Raw genomic sequence first — 17,199 nt, 5'->3', positions numbered from 1 at the left:
CCTTTACAACTCAAACACACCCTCTTTCCTGCCGTCATCCTAACCCGGGAAGCAACAATGTGTACCCTTGGGCATGGGAGGGACACCTCCCCTGGCTGGGGTATTTGGTCGAATTGGACCCCAGCCATCCTGGCCACCTTCCCTGGTGGTGATAGATGGCGACCTCACTCGCGCCTCGAGTACCATCCCCGGTAGTAACGATGAGCGCTCTTCCACCCGAGCACCCAAAGATCCGTGACTCCTCGACATCACCTCTTTTGCCGGTGCTTGCCCCCAGTAGGGCAAGTAGGAACAGGATTCCTTCCATCATCTTCTGGTTTTTCCTGGAGGGGTCATAAACCAACAGCCTTGCCTTTGAGAAAACATTCTCTGGCTTGGCTACAGGGTAATCTTATTCAAATTTAAACTTGAAAGCTCTAAAATCCAAACCAAACTACTAACTTAAAACTCAAAACCCCTTTAACTTAGATACTAACTTAAACCAAAGCTATATACAGCGCCACCCATCTCCAGGTGGCCAGGTTACATCCTGGATGTCCTATGTCTTCTGCGGTATCTGGGCAGCATTTGTACCGGGGACCATGACGTCCTAGGCCGTGAGACTCGGCTACTCCTACTCACGGGGTCGGTACTCGGGGGTTTTTCCGAGTTCCATACCATAGGCGGGATGGCCCTTCCCTCTATGCAGTGAACCGCGCCTAGCCCTAAAGCTAGTGGGACTACTATCTCCCCTGTTGGTTCCCCATAGTCGGAACCTATGTCCAGTGGGGCTGCTACTTCCCCCGCAGGCTTCCCATAATCGGGTTCAGTGCCTGGTGGGGCTGTTACCTCTGTTGTGGCCTCGTTCCCTTCAGAGGCTACGACCGGTGGGACTGCTGCCTCCCCTGCCGGTTTCCTACAGTCGGGCACTGCAGGCCTGGGACTTTTTGCCCGTAAGCGGTCTCCCGCCTTCCGCAGTCTTTGCTTCCTGGAGTCCCTCTCAGGACGGAGCAGTCTGTATCGTAGCATAGGGGACCATGGGAACCTGGGCTGCGGAAGGTCCTTCTAAGGCCTCCGAGTACCTGGGGCTCGTACGAGTCCCAAACTATAGGTGGGACAGCCCCTCCAGCAATGCAGCTCACGGCCCCTATTTGTATGGCCTGTGAGTCTGCCCCCACTACCCCTGCGGTTCCCCCACAGTCGGAAGTTGCTGGCTGGGGGCCTTTGTCCTGAGGACGGCTCAGCCCTCCCGGCTGCCCTTTGTGCTTAGCTGACCCTGGGTTGTACAGTTTGCACTGGTTGATGTGGAGCCATTTCGTGCGGCGGGGCAATTTGACAGCGTACACCATGGGGCTTGCTTTATCAACAATATTGTATGGCCCCATGTACAGTGCTTCAAAAACACCTACCCGCGCAAAGTTCCTCACCATCACCTGATCCCCTACCGCCCATTCGTGGCATCTACGGGGTTCCAACAGCAATCGGTTACTCCTGTGCTGCCTCCCCATGTTACCTGCCAGTGAATCTGTTTGAGGTGCTCAAACAGATTCTTAATGAAGCTCTCCCAGCTTACTTCCTTGAGTTGGCCCTCAGTAAGCACTGGGGCTAGCACATGGGTGGGAGTTCGCATGGTCCAGCCAGTCAAGCTCGTGCGGGGAATACCCTGTGCTTTTTGACGGGCTGGCCCGGACCCCCATTAGGACCAATGGCAAGACCTCCACCCATGCCTTGGGTGATTCTCCCATCTCCTTTTGCAGCCTCTCCTTCATAGTCCGATTCAGTCGCTCCACAGGGCCCGATGACTGTGGTTTGTGGGCGACATGCCATTTCCCCTCGATGCCGAGCACCTTAAGGGTGGCCTGCATCACCTTCCCGGTAAAATGACTTCCCTGGTCGGACTCCACATATTGTGGAAGTCCCCACCTGGGAGAACACTTCCCTAACTAAAATTCTAGCTGTGCCTGGTCCGGTCGCTGTGCAGCACGGGAAGGCTTCAACCCACTTGGAGAAAACATCTACCAAAACCAGGCAGTATTTGTATCCTCCCTGGGTGGTGGGTAGGGGCCTGATGTAGTCGATCTGAATCTTCTGCTAGGGGTTTCCCTCTACCCTTCTGATATGCCCCATGATATGCCCCATGGACACCTTCCTTTTCTGGGGGTCAGGGTTGTTGGCTGCACACATCTAACACTCCGAGCAAAACTGCCGGACATCCTCCCGGAGTCCTGGCCACCACCCTGCCTGTTCCACCCGTTGCCAGGTAGTCTCAGGTCCAGGGTGTCCGGCTCCTGGACCCTCGTGGGCCAGTTGGAGGAATTCTCTTTGGTGCTGCTGCGGGACAATCCTCTGATCCCCATGGAACAACATGCCTTCCTTTACGGCCACTTTAGCCGTGCTATATGGACCCTCTACCTTCTCCCCCTTGGTGAGCAAACTCAAAACAGATCTCAGAGGGCGGAGTCCTGCGCCCGAACCGTTTTCAGGTCCGGGGCCAATGCTACCCCTGCACTCCCTTGTGTCCTGTCTCTGCCCCTAATTGCTGCCACGGGTCCTAAATTTTACGGGTCCCAGAAACTGCCCGTACGAGCACCCTCTTTAGCTAGGGTGTCTGCCCGCTGGTTACCCACCCCACGGGGTTCGGCCTTTGAGTGGGCCTTTACCTTATGTATATACACCTGCTCTTCACTGCCTATAGCCCGCATGATTCTCTCCAGCAACGGTTTGGTTGCTAGGGGTTTCCCGTCCGCAGATGTATACCCGCGACGGGGCCAGATGGCCAGGTATTCTGTACACGAATTGCAGGCAAACATGCTATCTGAACAAATCATGTATGGGGTAGGGAACTCCTCGGGGTGGGTCACAACATACACCACCACCGACAGTTCGGCATGCTGGGCGCTCATGGTGCTCGGGAGCTTAATCGCCAGGGCAATGCCTGCCCGTGGGTCATAGATCCCGCAGCCCGTGAGTCGCTCGCCTGCTGACACTGTGCTGGAGCTGTCAACGTAGATTTTGCGGCCTGTGGGATGTATCCCGGCCCGAAATCCTACATCGACGTCCCATACCCCTTCTATGGAACACCTATGGGCCACCTCTGAGTGGATCATGTTGGCCGCTAGTTTAGGCTCACAAAGAACTTTCACCTTTAAGTCCATTTGGGAGAGAAGTAGGGTCCAGCGAGCAATGCGGGCACTGCTCACTGTCCCGTCTTTAATTCTCCCATCTAGGAGCATTTGGGTGGGCGTGTGATGGGTGAGGAGCGTAATTGGAGACCCCCCGTAAAAATAAGGGATCTTTTTACCGCCCAATGAGTGGTGAGGAGGTGTCTCTCACAGTTGGAGTCTCTCACAGTTGGAGTATGCCTTCTCCACATCTGTGAGGACCCTGGAGGAGTAGACCACCGGTCTGAGCTGGCCATGTCGCTCCTGAAGCAGCACTGCGCTCAGGCTATCCCCACTGGCTGCTACTTCCAGGAAAAACTCCTCATCCCCATCAATAGCCCCTAAAGCTGGCGCAGTTTGCAGATTTTTATTTAATTGAGTGAACGCCTCCCCGCAGCTTTTATCCCAGTCACACTCCACTCCTTTGTGAAGGAGTCGGAGTAGGGGGGCTGCTGTAGTCCTCAATGAAATCCCTGCAGTATCCGGTAAGCCCTAGGAGTGATCTTACTCCAGTAACAGAACGAGGGGCTGGCAATTCCTGCACTGCTTCTCTCCTGGCCTTATCTATTGCCCTCTCGCCTGCGCGCACAGTCAGCCCCAGGAATTTTACTTCTAGCTGGCCGATCTGTGCCTTCTTTGGGTTGACTTTAAAACCCTCTTCCTTTTGCAGTTCCAGCAGTTCAGCCAGCAGTGGGCCGTGCTCCTCACCCTTGTCGGTGAATAGGAGCAGGTCATTGTTGTGTATGTACCTTTAAGAGAAGAACTGATTCTATACTGCAGTACCGGCAGTGACCACCCCTGTATATAAAGCCATAGCAGGCTTCTGTATTTCAGTCTTAAGGTACCCTCTGTTCAGAATAAAAGAGTACCCGCTGTTAAATAAAATAATAATAAAAGAGTACCCTCTGTTCAGTAAATACCTGTTTTATTGTTCTCCTGCAGTCCGTGTATTATTAAGGCGCGAACACTACAGTGGCGACGAACAGGTTCGAACTCACCTGCAGTACTGCATCACCTCACGGGGATCTTTCCCTGCGAAGAAGCTTCTTGGAGGTCGAAGTCAGAACAACGGGCGTCGACCACGGGCAACCGCCCAAGGATCCATTGGAGTTCGGAGAGTTGCAGGAGAAGCTGTGGAGAGCTGGGCTTGGCTCCCCAGTCAAGGTGTTCCAGCAAATCGTGCTGGTAGCAGGTAGTGCGCTGACCCTTCCGGACTGCGGCGGGCTCGAGCTCGATCGAGCGGCTCTGCAAAGGGGCCGTGCAGCGTCATCGGGAGGAAAAGAGAGAGAGAGAGAGGGTGGAGCGCACAGGGCGCGGTCGGTGCTCAAGAACTGGGCAGCGTAGTGAAAATAAAACAAGGGGAAGGAAAAGTGAGACGCGCTGAAGCCGCGGGTCGCCGCCATTACCCTGCAGAACGCTAGGAGCAGCGTGGCAGCAAGGGGAAGAAGGAAAAGCGCGGGAGGCGCCATTTTATTCCATTGGGGAAGAAGGAAAAGCGCGGGCAGCGCCATTTTAATTCATTGGTGAAGAAGAAAAAGCGCAGGAGGCGCCATTTTAAATCACCCAAGATGCCGAAAAGTGGCAGTATCACTGCTTTCGACAACGAGGTAGAAGACTGGACCACGTATGTGGAAAGAATTGAAGTGTGCTGCGAGGCAAATGAGGTGGCCGATGGAAAGAAGGCGTCGGTATTATTAAATTTGATGGGCGCGAGAACGTACGGCCTATTGTGGAATTTAATTACCCCAGCTAAACAAATGGAGAAAAGTTTTGAGGAGATTGTTAATATCTTACAGGAACACCTAAACCCTACACCGCTGCTGATAGCAGAAAGATTCAAGTTCCATAAAAGAAACCAGCACAAAGATGAGAGCAATGCTGACTATCTTACGGAACTACGCAAGTTATCGAAGCACTGCCAGTTCAGAGCAGGACTGGCAGACACCTTGCGGGATAAGTTTGTCTGCGGGCTCCAGAGTGAAGGAACCCAGAAATGACTACTTTCGGAAAAGGACCTGACGCTAGAACAGGCTTTCAGCGTGGCAGTATCCTACGAAGCAGCAGCACGGGGAGCTGCGGAAACAGAAACCACAGGAATACAGCGCTAACGAAATGGCGTATGGAGCAGAAAAGTGCTATCGCTGCGGCAGAACAACCCATGATCAGAAGGACTGCTGGTTTAAGGACAAAGTATGCAGGCAATGTGGGAAAATGGGACACATAGCAAGAGTCTGCAGGTCGGGAAAGAAAACCAACACTACAAGAACTACTAAGGAAAAGTACAAGAAAGTAAAGAAATTGACAGACAGTAGTTTGGATGATCAGGAGAGTGATAAGGTCTCCGGGAGCAGGAGACTAAGTTGTCTAAAGTTACACAACGTGATCGCAAAGGAGGATCACCGAACCATTTGGGTCACCCTCATGATAGCAGGGTCCCCAGTAAAGATGGAATTGGACACAGGATCAGCCCTAGCTGTCATGAATCGATGAGACTATGAGCAGCTATTCTCACACATACCCTTGAAGGACACGTCCATTGTATTGAAGACATACACGGGGCAAAAAGTCTACCCCAGAGGAAAAATAAGGGTGCCAGTTGAATACAACGGCAAGGAAACACAGACACTGTATCTATATATACTACCAGGTGGAGGACCAGCATTATTGGGACGTGAATGGATCCGAAAAATACAATTGGATTGGCATTCCATTCAGGCGCTAACTGTGACTGATAAAAAGGATGATGACGTCACACCTGGACGATTGTCAAAAATTCTAACTGACGCGAAAGAGGTGTTCCAACAAGGACTTGGGACTCTAAAAGGAGTAACGGCAACGATAAAAATCGAAGATAACGCAAACCCAAAAATTTTTAAGGCCAGACCGGTACCTTACGCGATCCGTCCAGCTGTTGAAGCAGAGCTGGAGAGTCTGGAGCGTTCGGGTGTGCTGTCCAAGGTGGACTGGAGCGAGTGGGCCACACCCATCATTCCTGTAATGAAGAAATCATTGAGCAGCACGCCTGGGGAACCGAAGAAGGTTCGCATCTGTGGGGACTTCAAGGTAACTGTGAACCCAGTCCTGCACACAGTACAATATCCACTTCCATGGATAGAAGATATTTTCACCTCACTATCTGGAGGGAAACGCTTTACAAAGATTGATCTGGCCCAAGCGTATCTACAAATGGAGGTGGAAGAAGCGTCTAGGAAATACCTCACGATAAACACTCACAAAGGCCTTTACCAGTACAATCGACTGGTATTCGGGGTAGCATCAGCCCCGGCTATTTGGCAGAGGGCGATGGAACAAGTCCTGCAAGGGACCCCGGGGACCCAGTGTTATTTGGACGACATCCTGGTTACAGGCGAAAATGACAGTGAACTTATGCCAACCTGGAGCAGGTGCTCATGAGATTACAGGAATATGGGCTACGAGCCAACCGCCCCAAATGCGAGTTCTTCAGGAGACAAATCTCGTATTGTGGCCACATGATTGATGAGGAAGGGTTGCATAAGTCGCCGGACAAGATTGAGGCTGTAGTCAAGGCTCCAGCACTGGAAAATGTGTCGCAACTGAGGTCGTTCCTCGGGTTGGTGAACTACTACCATAAGTTTTTGCCGAATTTATCTACAATTCTGCACCCACTGAATGCCCTACTGCAAACTGGAGTAACATGGAAATGGAGTGATGAGTGTAAGCATGCCTTTCAGAAATGTAAATGCCCAATCACTTCAAAAGAAGTATTGGCCCACTACCATCCAACACTACCGATTCGGTTAGCATGTGATGCGTCTCCCTACGGCATCGGAGTGGTGCTGTCACACAAATTCCCTGACGGTTCAGAGAGGCCAATAGGTTTGTGTCACGCTCGTTAACCTCAGCCGAGCGTAACTACGCCCAGATTGACAGGGAGGCCCTCAGCCTGGTGTGGTGGATGAAGAAGTTCAATCACTATCTGCATGGGCAGAAACTCACCCTACTGACTGATCATCAGCCCCTGGTCTCCATTTTTAACCCAAAGAAGGGAGTTCCGGTGATGACAGCGCAACGGCTGCAAAGATGGTCACTTTTTCTAGGGGCACATCAGTACGACACTCTCTCGGGTCTATGATTTGACGGTGAAGGGATGGCCAGCACATGGCAACTCACTGTTGCCAGCATTCTCGACAAGGAGAGAACAGCTGTCAGTGTGCCGGGGGACCTTGATGTGTGGATCCCGAGTGGTAATTCCACCCAAGTTGAGAGATAGAGTGCTCAATGAGCTTCATGAGGGTCATCTGGGAGGGGTAAAAATGAAGAGCCTAGCCAGGGCGTTTGTGTGGTGGCCGGGAATCGATAAAGAAATCGAGGATATGACCAAGAGATGCACAGGATGCCAGAAGGTCCAAAACGCTCCACCACAGGCCCCGCTACATCCATGGGAGTGGCCCTCATCTCCATGGCAACGGGTACACATTGATTTTGCTGGTCCATTTATGGACTCAATGTTCCTAATCGCTGTGGACACCCATTCGAAATGGCCAGAGATCATCAAAATGTCCTCCACCACCATGGAGAAAACTATTGCAGTCCTACGGACCATCTTCGCCAGGAATGGCTTGCCAGAACAGATTTGCTCCGACAATGGGCCACAGTTTGTGTCAGAGGATTTCCGGAGGTTTCTGAGGAATAATGGGGTGAAGCATTACACATCTGCCCCATATCATCCAGCCACAAATGGATTGGCTGAGAGGTTTGTTCAGACCTTTAAAAAGGCAATAAAGGCAATGCATAATGACGACATACCACTAAAACACAAGGTGGATCATTTCTTGTTTGCTTACCGGAATGCGACACATGCAGTCACCAACCAAGCTCCAGCCATAATGTTCTTCAACCGAAGGTTAAGATGTCGCCTGGATTTGCTCAAACCAAACATAAGACGAGATGTTGAGGATAAGCAATTCCAGCACATAAATGAGAAGCCAACCAGGAGCTTCAAGATAGGGCAACCAGTCTTGGCCCGTGACTACTGAACAGAAAAATGGCAGCCAGGGACGATATGCACACAGCAGGGACCACTAATGTACACAGTGGACGTTGGAGAGAGCACCGTGAGACGCCATGCTGACCAGATTCTAGAGTCACAGGAACAAGCCAAACCCATACCATGAGCAGGTGCACCTGGTAATCAACCCGAAGTACAGATTGCGTCTACCTCAGAAGCAGTGGTATTGGAAGCTGACGAACCAACCAATGACAATGAGCCAGAATCAACTCCACCGCAAGAACAGGATACTCGAGAAAGGTGCTATCCAGTCAGGATCAGGAAGCCTCCTCAAAGACTGAACTTATAAATGATTATTTCAGTTGATGTATATAGTACAGAGAAAATTGTAATTGTAATTAGTTATTATTTAGTTGTTAAATGAATGTTATGTACTGTTTATCTAAAAGGGGAGGAATTGTTGTGTATGTACCTTTAAGAGAAGAACTGATTCTATACTGCAGTACCGGCAGTGACCACCCCTGTATATAAAGCCATAGCAGGCTTCTGTATTTCAGTCTTAAGTTACCCTCTGTTCAGCTACAAGCACGAGCAGAAGGAGCAGCCAGACTTTGGAGAGTGGATTAAAGTTGTGGTCCCCTGACCAGGAAGAGGAGGAGAACGTTGGGCCACCACCACCACCACCAACTCCACCATCATTACATCAACTGAGGTGCCTGGAGAGAGAGGACAGAGGAGGAGAAGGAGAAAGGAGGCCTACATCAACATCAACCAGGGGAGAGGCCTTTCTATCACTGCCTCCCCAAATTGGCCTCCACTTCAGGAGAGGGAGAGAGGGGAGAGAAACCAACTGCTTGAAAGGAGGGAAGAAAACTTCATCCGGAACATCTACAGGTGGGTGTTATTTGGGGCACTCTCCCAAGACTTTGTATTTTAGGTGGGGGGAGAAAAGAAGAAGCAAGGCCGGATCATCAAGGGGTGTAGTGTGTGTGTGTGCTCTTGTTAAAAGCTAGGCCACACACACCACTAATTAGCATCCCTTCTATTGCCTGCCCTGGGAGAGCTTGGAGCTGCCCAAGGTGAAGTCCTTAATTTAATTTAATTACATCGTTAAGACCTGTTGCAGGACTAAGCCTGGGCTTCTCCAGCTTTTCCAGGTGAAGACGTCTTCTCCCCCTGCCAGAAGACCACCATCACCAAAGACTTTTTCCATCGGAGAGTGCAACCCTGCCAACACCCACCCACCATCCTGAGTGGCAACACTGCCCTTTGCGGCCTCCCTCTTTCCCACCCCCCCACCTCTCTCTCTCTCTTTGTCTCTCTCTGCCTGTCTTTCTAAGGCACCTTAGTTTCATCTATTTTATTAATTGCCAATTGAGCAGAGGGGAGAGGACTCCTCTCCCAATTTAAATCAATAAGGAGAGAGGTGTGTCCTCAGTTTAATCAGCTCCCTCTGCTCAATAGAGGACAAAAAATATATATATACACCGAGGCCATTAACACCTTCAGGCCTGTGACTTGGGGTGAGTGTAGCCCTTAAAAAAAGCACCCCAGAATGGCGACTGCGTCTTCGCCAGTGGCGGGGCCAGCCGGGACCTATGCGAGAGTGGTAGCCACAGCCACAGCTGCTCCCGCTGTTCCTGCTGCCCCGTCACCTTTTCGATTAATAACAAAAAAGCTTGGGGTGAAGAGCTACACTCACCCCACTATGACCATCGAGGCCTGCGTCAAGGCCATGGCTGGGGTTGTCGGCCCCTCAGCCATCGTCGCGGCCTCGAAAATGTATGGGAAGGCTGTGTTCTTCCTGGGGTCGGAGCGGGCGGTGTCCCTGGCTGTCGCCAAGGGGCTCACCGTGGGCGGGACCTTCCTGCCGGTGGATCCTCTCGAGGCCACCGCGCAGAGGATCATTATTTCCAACGTCCCGCCCTATGTTCCTGGTGAGCTCCTCCTTCCCCATTTGCGACAACTTGGGGAGGTGAGGTCGGGGATCACACCCATCCCGCTCGGCTTCCGGGAGGCCAGCCTTCGCCACGTCTTCTCCTTCCGGCGCCAGCTGTTTATCCAGCTGGCGCGGGAGGAGGACACTGAAGGGGCATTCGTCGTCCTCCACGAGGGGACCGCCTACCGCGCCTTTTGGACGTCGGACGGTGTGAGGTGCCATGCCTGCAGGGAGGTGGGGCACATCAGGAGGAACTGCCCTGCCTCCAAGGCCGCCGGATCATCTCGTGCGGCCGAGGCTGGCGCCGCCGCCGCCGCCCTTCCCCCCGGATCTGCCCGCGCGTCGAGTACGTCTGATGCGCGGTTGACGTCGGGGGCCGATGCCACCAAGGCCTCCGGTGGGGGGGAGGGAGCGTGTCCGGCCGGAAAGAAGGCGCGGGGAAAAAAAAGCACCTTAGGGCAGGTCCCCCCGTGGATGGTGAGCCCTTGCCCCTTGAGCCCCTTACACCCGCGCTCCTCGCGGAGTTGATCAGGGCAGATGTGAGCGGGAGGGGCCCCGTGCCCGAGCCTGTGGCCGCAACCGCCGCAGCGGTAATGCCAATACCTGCGGCCGGGCTCGGGCCCGAGGAACCCGACAAACCTGCTCCGCCGGAGGGAGTCGAGGAGGAGGCCTTTGCAGACATGGAGGTCTCCCTCGCTCCCTCCGTGCTAAAAAGAAGGCGCGACCCCCTGGATGAGGAGGAGGACTGGGAGGAGGAAGGTCCCTCCGAGCAGGGGGAGTCGTCGCCCGCCGCGGGTACTGCGCCCCCCCCCCCAGCGCTGTCGTCATCACCAGCGATCGGCAGGGGTCGCCTGCCTCGGGAGGCTGAGGCAGATGAGTCTGTCCAGCACGTGCCTCCCGGGGATGGGGATGAGACCCTGCCCGTGGGGGGGTTGCGGAACAACCCGCGGCAGTAATTGAAGTTGACCTTTTATCGGTGTCGTTACCCCTCGCCGGGTCGGGCAGCCTGGGGGCTGGGTCGGGCGAGCTCGAGGATAATGAGCTCGCCCAATGCGACCCGGACGTCTCCCAGGGGATGCTCGTCCTGGTAGAGCTTTTAATTCAAAACCCCCCGTCCGCTGGGTCGGAGGTTGGTGGCGGGGAGGAGGATGGCCCCCTGGCTGCGTCTCTGGTGCCGGACGTACTGGAGGAGCTGGAAATTGTTCTCTCCCCGGTTTCTCCGGTCGTTCCGGCGTCTGAGGCGGAGGGGAGCTCTGAACCGCCGCCGTCTTCTGGCCCGGCACCCCTAGAGGAGCCCAGGGAGAAATCCTCTGCCGCCGATCCTGGGGGTGGGATCCGGGCGGAGGCGGGGCTGGCTGGCGCGGCCGAGTCGTTCGCTTCGCACTGCGCGGCAGACGGGTCGGCCGCTGGTGACGACCCCCTGGAGGAGGATGGGGACTCGGTGATGGGCACGGAGGATGATTCGGACTCCAGCGCCGACGTGGCGATGGATGACCTCGTGCCCCTTGCCGAGTCTCCCCTCATTTCCGTAAGGGAACTCCGGGATTTTATGGCCACGTGCCTGGGTCAGCGCAATAAGGTCCGGCTGGCCCTCGACAGGTGGTCGGAGCTGGCGCTGCTCATCGATTCCGTCCGCGCCGCCGTTAAGATCTTGGGCGCGGACGAGGGTGTGAACCCGCTCGAGCTGCGTCGGCTCACAACGTTTCTCACTGGGCTGCTGAGGAAGTGGCGGCGGACCAGCGGCTGCGCTTCCTCCCCCCGTTAGGTGTAGGTAGAGGTTGCACTATGCTTCTGACATGAAGATAACCATAGCCAGCCTCAACATCAACGGCAGCAGGGAGGCGCGCCGCAGATTCAATAACTTCTCGGTCCTTCGGGACGGGAAGTATGCGGTGTGCTTCCTGCAAGAAACCCACACCGTTCCGGGAGACGAAGCCACGTGGCTCCTGGAGTGGCAAGGAGGGGTCAGCATGAGTCACCTCTCCAACAATTCCAGCGGGGTGGCTATCTTGCTGGCCCCGCATTTTCAGCCGGAGATCTTGGGGGTCAAGGAGCACGTGCCGGGCCGCTTGCTCCAGGTCACTGTTCGCCTGGGGGGCGTGCCGCTCCATCTAGTGAACGTGTACGCCCCTCAGACCAGTGCGCAGCAAGTGCGCTTCTTCGAAGAAGTGTCCGCTCTCTTGGGCTCCATCGACGTGGGCGAGTGCGTCATCCTCGGGGGGGATTTTAACTGCACCCTCGAGGCGAGGGACCGTTCGGGTCCCCCGCGAAGCCCGGCGGCGATGGAGAAGTTGAGGGACCTGGTTGGGTCCTTCGACTTGGTGGACGTCTGGCGAAATCTCCACCCCGACTCCAGCGCCTTCACTAGCGTGAGGTCTGGGGGAGGAAGGTCCAGAATCGACCGCCTCTACATTTCCCGGGCGTACGTCTCCTGCGTTCCGGCAGCTTCCATGCGGCCGGTGCCGTGCACGGACCACCACCTGGTGTGGGCGGAGCTCGCTCCGCTGCGCGTGCGGGGGGGGTCCGTGTACTGGCATTTTAACAACCTGCTGCTGGAGGACGCACGGTTCCGGGATTCGTTTCGTCGATTCTGGGCCGACTGGAGAAGGAAGCAGGGGGGCTTCCCCTCCTTGAGGCTATGGTGGGATGTGGGCAAGGCTCACATCCGTCTCTTCTGTCAGGAGTACGCGAAGGGGTCGACCAAGAGGCGGGAGGCCCGGGTCGGGCGGTTGGAGAAGGAGGTGCTCGACCTGGAGTCCCGTCTCGGTCAGGTCGTCGAGGACCCGGCCCTGCGGAAGGTGTACGAAGAGAAGAAGGGCGCGCTGAAGGACCTGCAGCTCGTCGGGTCCCGAGGCGCGTACGTGAGGTCGCGGATCCAGCTCCTGCGGGACCTGGACCGCGGCTCCCCCTTCTTCTACTCGCTGGAAAAAAGACGGGGGGTCCGTAAGCAGCTCTTGGGGCTGCTGGCCGACGACGGATCTCTGGTCTCGGATCCGGAGGGAATCAGCGCGGAGACCCGTGCCTATTACGGGGCTTTGTTCTCTCCGGATCCGTCCAGCAAGGATGCGCGCAGAGTTTTGTGGGAGGACCTGACGAAGGTTGGCCCGGAGGGCGCCGAAAAATTGGACGCTCCGCTAAGTCTGGCGGAGCTGACTGGCGCCCTCCGCCAGCTCTCTAGGGGAAAGTCCCCGGGGCTGGACGGGCTGACCGTGGAGTTCCACAGGGCGTTCTGGGACGTCTTGGGGGGCGACTACGCGCGGGTCCTGGGGGAAAGTTTGGCGACCGGGGAGATGCCCCTCTCTTGGCGCAGGGCGGTCATTGTCCTGCTGCCTAAGAAGGGCGATCTCCGCCTCCTTAAGAACTGGCGCCCGGTCTCCCTCCTCAGCACGGACTATAAAATCTTTGCCAGGGCCATGTCTGCTCGCCTTGGCACCGTGCTGGCCCACATGATCCACCCCGACCAGTCCTACACGGTCCCAGGCCGGACCATCCACGATAACATCCATCTGGTCCGGGACCTGGTCCACCACTCCCAGAGGGCTGGTCTGTCGGTCGCCTTCCTTTCCCTGGATCAGGAGAAGGCGTTCGACAGGGTGGATCACGAGTATCTCTTCGGGACTCTGCGCGCATTCGGGTTCGGGACGCATTTCGTCGCCCGGATCCGACTTCTGTACGCCGCCGCGGAGTGTCTGATTAAAGTTAACGGGTCCTTGACGGCGCCCCTTCGCTTCGGGAGGGGGGTGCGTCAGGGATGCGTCAGGGATGCCCCATGTCCGGTCAGTTATATGCCATTTGCGTGGAGCCTTTCCTGCGCCTCTTGCGGAAGAGGTTGACGGGACTGGCTCTGCAAGGGCCGGGCGTGGAGGTGGTCCTCTCGGCTTACGCCGATGCCGTGCTCCTCATGGTCACGGATCCCGCTGACTTGCGGAGGATGCGGGAATGCCAGCAGATTTACTCGGACGCATCCTCCGCCAAGATCAACTGGGAGAAATGTTCCGGACTCCTGGTGGGTCAGTGGCGGGTGGACTCCCTGCCGGAGGAGTTCAGGCCTTTCGCCTGGAGCACCACGCACCTCCTCTATTTGGGAGTCTACCTTAGCCCTGCCGAGGACGCTTGGCCGGCGAACTGGCAAGAGCTGGAGGCCAAAGTCACCGCTCGCCTAGGACGCTGGACAGGACTGCTCCGAGTGTTGTCCTACAGGGGTCGAGCGCTGGTCATAAACCAGCTGGTGGCCGCCATGTTGTGGTACCGGTTGGTCACTTTGATCCCTCCCCCTGCGTTTGTCGCCAAGATTCAGAAGAAGCTTATCGACTTCTTCTGGGACAAAAGGAAGCACTGGGTCTCTGCCACGGTTCTGTGTCTCCCGCTTAGGGAGGGCGGTCAGGCGCTGGTGTGCCTTCGCACCCAGGCTGCGACTTTCCGTCTTCAGACGCTGCAGAGATACCTGTACATCGAGAATCCTCCGAGATGGTGTGCGCTGGCGACGTTTTTCTTCCGCCAGCTGCACGGCCTCAATTACGACACGCAGCTCCTGTTTGCGAAAGTGGGCAGCAGGCGTGCCGGCCTGCGGGAGCTGCCTGTCTTCTACCAGGAACTACTATGGGTTTGGAACTACGTCGCTTCCAGGCGGAGCTCTCCCCCGTCAGGAGCGGCGGCTCTCCTTCGGGAGCCGCTGCTCAGGAATCCGCACCTCCACGAACACGGGTTCGGGCGGCTGGCGGAGGGTAGGGCTGTGGCTGGCAAGGTGACCAGAGTCGGGGACCTGCTCGATGGCGGAGGAGCGGGCTGGATGGCGCCGGAGGAGCTGGCGCGGCGCCTGTCCTGGGCCAACGTCCGGCTCGCGGTCAAAACCATTGAATCGGTAAAAGCGGCACTGGGCCCCGACTCCACTAGGTGTATCGAGGCGGCTCAAGCACGTGGGGCGATCCCGTCCGAGCTTACCCCCGTTCGGACGGAATTCCTCATCGGCGCCCGGCCCCGAAACTCCCCTCGGGAACCGGCGCCTCACAACCTGAGCCGTCTCGAGGAAATACCCTCCGTGCCTTTTCATTCCGCGCGGAGGGGTTTCCTGTACGGGCTGCTCCTGCACACTCTCCACTTTGCCATCTTCGTCTACCGTCCGGACACGCCTTGGCGTGGCGTTTTGCCGACCGGCGGTAGCGGAGGTCCCCAATGGAGGGCTCTCTATGCGGGAGTCCTCCCTTGTTCCATCGGGGACTTGGCCTGGAGGGTGTTGCACGGAGCGGTCCCGTGCAATAAGGTTTTAAGTCCATCATTAAGGATGAAATAGCGGAGCACTTAGCAAATGGGGACAGGATAGGACAGAGTCAACATGGATTTACAAAGGGTAAATCGTGCTTGACTAATCTATTGGAATTTTTTGAGGGAGTAACTGGTAGAATAGATGGGGGAGAGCCAGTAGATGTGGTGTACCTGGACTTCCAAAAGGCCTTCGATAAGGTCCCACATAAAAGATTAGCATGGAAAATTGAGGCTCATGGGATAAAGGGGAAAGTTTTGGCGTGGATAGGGAACTGGCTGTCAGATAGAAAACAGAGAGTTGGAATAAACGGCTCATTTTCTGAATGGCAGGCAGTAACAAGTGGGGTACCACAGGGATCTGTCCTGGGCCCCCAGCTGTTCACAATTTACATTAATGACCTGGATCAGGGAGTCGGATGCAGCATTTCCAAATTTGCAGACGACACTAAACTAGGAGGGGGGGTGGGCTCAGAGGAAGAGACCAGGAAGCTCCAGAGCGATTTGGACAGACTGGGCGATTGGGCGGATAAATGGCAGATGCACTATAATGTGGACAAGTGCGAAGTTATCCACCTTGGGTGCAGGAACGGGAGGGCAAATTATTATTTAAATGGCAATAGATTGGGAGAGGGGGAAGTACAGAGAGACCTGGGTGTTCTTGTACACCAGTCACTGAAGGCGAGCATGCAGGTGCAACAGGCGGTCAAGAAGGCAAACGGTATGCTGGCCTTCATAGCAAAAGGGTTAGAATACAGGAACAGGGATACCTTGCTGCAGCTGTACAGGGCACTGGTGAGACCACACCTCGAGTACTGTGTACAGTTTTGGTCGCCTCATCTGAGGAAGGATGTTCTTGCCATGGAGGGGGTGCAGCGGCGATTCACCAGGCTGATACCAGGAATGGCGGGAATGACCTATGAGGAGAGACTATGTAGTTTAGGGATGTACACACTGGAGTTTAGAAGATTGAGAGGGGACCTCATAGAAGTGTATAAAATTCTGACAGGTCTAGACAGACTGGATGCAGAAGGAATGTTTCCCTTGGCGGGTGAGAACAGAACTAGAGGACATAATTTAAGGATAAGGGCTAAACCATTTAGGACAGAGATGAGGGGGAATTTCTTCACTCAGAGAGTGGTGAACCTGTGGAACTCATTGCCACAGAGGGCAGTGTACGCCAGCTCATTAAATATATTTAAGAGGGAATTAGATATATTTCTACGGGCAAAAGGGGTTAAGGGTTACGGAGAGAAGGCGGGGACGGGATACTGAATTAAAGGATCAGCCATGATCTCATCGAATGGCGGAGCAGGCACGAAGGGCCGAATGGCCTACTCCTGCTCCTATCTTCTATGTATCTATGTATCTATGTAAGTAGGTTCACGGACTCCCAGGCCGCCTGCATTTTTTGCGGCCTGGAGGAGTCCGTGTTTCACGTTTATATGGATTGTGAGAGGTTGCAGCCCCTCTTTCACTACTTGAAGGGGCTGCTCCTCGATTTTTGGTTGCACTTCAGTCCCACGCTCTTGATCTACGGTCACCCGGTGCGGAGGGGAGCGGACAGGTTGGAGGACCTCCTTGTGGGCCTGCTCCTGGGCCTGGCTAAAAGAGCCATCAATTGGTCCAGGCAGCGGGCGGTCGAGGGGGTCGTCCAGCCGGATTGCCTGCATCTCTTCCGCGGCCATGTTCGCGCCCGGGTGGCCCTGGAGATGGAGCACGCGGTGTCCGCCGGTGCGCTTGAGTATTTCCGCGACCGGTGGGCGCCGCGGGGACTGGAGTGCATCATCAACACGGAAAACCAAATTTTAATTTGATTTGTTAAGCTTTAGTTGAACTTTTGTTTATTTACAGTCGAATTGGTTTTTTTT

Source organism: Somniosus microcephalus, chromosome 1 (assembly GCF_052327205.1).
Source record: "Somniosus microcephalus isolate GS21.2 chromosome 1, FLI_Smic_1.0, whole genome shotgun sequence".
NCBI classification, from domain to species: domain Eukaryota; kingdom Metazoa; phylum Chordata; class Chondrichthyes; order Squaliformes; family Somniosidae; genus Somniosus; species Somniosus microcephalus.
This window is presented reverse-complemented; position numbering follows the sequence as displayed.